General features: G+C 36.5%; 1 pseudogene; it reads right to left on the bottom strand.

Annotated features, from left to right (window-relative positions):
- Window positions 1-2,636: 2,636 nt before the first annotated feature.
- Window positions 2,637-3,140, bottom strand: LOC109269058 (60S ribosomal protein L12-like; annotated as a pseudogene).
- Between the last annotated feature and the right edge of the window lie 220 nt (window positions 3,141-3,360).

Genomic DNA, 3,360 nt, shown 5'->3' with positions numbered 1-3,360 from the left:
AGCTGGGATTCTGAACAGCTGAAGTGCATGATAATGGACTTTTAGGTCCCTTTGATGTCTGTTACCATTTCCTGTCTTAAGTCTTAGCATTAGAGTATACATGATTTTTTGTTATAGAAATTATTCTAAGGTAGATTAGCTCCATCAACAAATAATGATTACAATAAAGGAATAGATATGTAATTGATTTTCTCAGGTCAGATACTTTTAAAGATGCTACCACTTTTTTCAAAGCTTGTCATTTTCTCTTAAAATCACCTTTTTGGGGTCTGATGAGAAAGTGTGTGTGTGTGAGAGAGAGAGAGAGAGAGAGAGACAGACAGACAGAGCAGTTGGAAGGAAACGGCAGATATTACCTTCGAAATGTTATAAAGTACATTCATGGACCATGTGTATTTTTCTGTATGATCTGGTATATGAACCATGTTTTGAATGTTATGTACGAACTGGGAAAGGATGTGTATTATGCAGCTTAGGTTAACTTTGATAATCATGTTGCTCAACTTTTCTGATTTTTTTCATATTTGAATTAGCAATGAAAGTCTCCCGCCATGGTTGTAGATTTATCCTTTATTTCTTCTAGGTTTCTCAACATTGATTATATACATTTTAAGATGATATTGTTAGGTGAATGCAAATTTTAAATTGTTACAGCTTGTTGATGAATTGAACTTTTGATTATTATCAAGTAAATTTCTTTTCCTTTAGAAATCCTTTTTGCCTTAGGTTCATTTTTGTCTGATATTAATAGAGGAACAACAGCTTTATTTGGCTAGTGTTAAAATGTGATAGCTTTCCTCCATAAAGACAGTTAGGTGGCCTCAGAGGAGAGGAAGAGAATCAAGATATGAACTAAGGGTTAAGGGTTTATCTCCTAGAAATAAACACACTGTGCCAGAAATGGCAGCGGAAATTATACATCAGCAATAACTATTAAAAGTTGTGAAGTTGAAATATTTTGAAACTATTAATAATCCTAACAGCCATGCTAGAGTAAAATGAAATTAGCTATTATATGTAAAATAAAAAATATATGTAATATAATGAAATGTAATATAATGAAAATAAATTATACACAGTAATAATAAAGATGATGTTATTTCCGTTCATTTATGTTTGTGATATTTACACATGTTTAAAATCTTTAATTTCTTACTCGATACAAGTATTCATTTTTGCTCCTACTGTTACCTTGATAATTTCTATTTTTCTTAGAGTTCCCTACATTGTGTATATGTCAGGTCACAAAACAAGGACCTTCCTCTGCCTTCAGCTTTTGATATTGTATTTATGAGGTCTCTCTGTAAAAATGCCAATTAATTGGGTATTTTATATTCTCATAATCTCTGGAGCATTTATTTCTTTAGAAATAATGTCATCGGTTATTCTGTCCAGTGTTTTTTCATTTATATTTTTAGGATTTATGATCAGTATTTCACTTTTGTCCTTTTCTACTTTGTCCATTACATACTGCATTTGCCGCTTTTAGCAGTTGTGTTAGAAATTATAGCATGCATAATTTACTTAGTGTGCAAATTTAATCAATGTTACTACCCCTTTTAGGAAATGACAGAAAGTTAAGGCAGTTTTACTGTTTATTCTTTTAAGTTATTTTGTTATGTATCTCAATGTTTTCTTTCAATGAATTATTCATTGTTGTTGATCAAGTTGAAAATACCATTTGTTAAGAATAGGATAACTTCTAGGGGCTCCTGTGTGTCTCAATCGGTTAAGCGTCCGACTTTGTCTCAGGTCATGATCTCACATTTCATGGATTTGAGCCCTGCATCCAGCTCTGTGCTGATAGCTCAGAGCCTGGCGCCTGCTTTGGGTGCTGTGTCTCCTTCTCTTTCTGCCCCTTCTCACTCACGCTCTCTCTCTCTCAAAAATATTAAAAAATTAAAAAAGGATAACTTCTACTTACCTTTTTTGTTTATACAAACAACTTGTTTATATGGAAAAACATACTGAAACAGTTTTCATACATTCTACATCTCATTTATAGGTTTTGTCATATTGTTTGATAATACCCCTGCTTAAAGTCCTAGCGTTTTGCTTGTTATTTCTGCTTACTCTTATTCTATTCTTTTGTTTACAAGGATACTGGTTCTCTTGTATGATGCTGGCTTTCTTTGGGAAATTCTACGTAGAGGTTCTTTATGGCTTAAGATGAGGGTCCCACAGAAGGTTTGTCAGGTGCTTAGGGTTCCTAATCTAAATTCACTCTGTAATTTCATTTTTGGCCATAAACTTTTGGAGGCTCAGCTTGTGGTCATAACTTCTCAGGGATTCCAACAAGTCTCCTCACAGGGCCAGAGTAACTCTGTTAGTACCTGGTGGTAGAGAGTGAATGAATTAAAGATACTGCATAAGGAAATGTCCTCAAGACCTATCAGGAACTTGGTTGTAGACACGATAAGTTTGGGATGTCTGTTAGAGTTCCAATGAGAGCAGACAAGGAAGCAGCGGGATAGAGTGATGGTTCATAAGAGAAGTCAGGGTTGGCTTGTAGTATTAGGGATGGAAGCAGAATAGGGGTTTTCCCCTCCTATAGTTAAAATAGTTAAAAATCACATCTCGAGGGTGATTTTTGGTTGTCTAATGATCCTTTACTGGAATATTTTCCTTTGTAGTTCTTAACTAGCTGGGCATTGCACTCCACCACTATTGATGGCATAAGGATCGTGGCCATCAACACCGCAGTGCACAGATTGGGCAGTCCCCAGGATCTCTTTAATGGTTCCAAGCAGTTCTCTGGCTAATGATCAGTGCCGCATCTGTTGAGCAACAAGGACGATCTCATCAAAAGTGATATTCCCACTGTGCTTAATGTTTTTCTGCTTCTTTCTGTCTCTTGGTTGTTCCTTGAGGGCTTGATAATCAGGACAGAGGCACAGGTACCACCACTTCAGTCTGGCCTGTCTGTTCTGAATGGTCGATTTCACTATAATCCTCAGCCCTTTCCAATCACTGGTTGCCTTGGCAATGTCATTACCAACCATTTTTGGAGACAGATCCAGGAGGCTGATCTTCAGGGCCAGGGCAGACATAGCACTGACTTCCCCACCGGTGCACCTCAGGTGTGTGACTTTGGTCTCACTGGGGTCAAGTGTAGGTGGCATGGTAGAGGTGGCTGGTGTTGGATAAACTGGATTCAGGACAATGTGCCTTTGCCTCTTCCAAGCCAAAAGGCAAAAGAGGGATGATTTTCTTAAAAATGATAAATTAGATCATGTAATTCCTTTGTTTCCCAAATGGGTTCTATCAATGATAAAGTACAATCTACACTCATTAATTTGGCTTCAAAGACTTGACAATTTTATAGCCCTCCCCTTCCTATCGACCATATGGTTTTACTGT

The sequence above is a fragment of the Panthera pardus genome, unplaced genomic scaffold (genome assembly GCF_024362965.1).
Source record: "Panthera pardus isolate Hobbes unplaced genomic scaffold, ASM2436296v1 HiC_scaffold_8, whole genome shotgun sequence".
Classification (NCBI taxonomy): domain Eukaryota; kingdom Metazoa; phylum Chordata; class Mammalia; order Carnivora; family Felidae; genus Panthera; species Panthera pardus.
The sequence above is the reverse complement of the archived record's forward strand: the minus strand, read 5'-3'. Positions and strand labels throughout refer to the sequence as shown.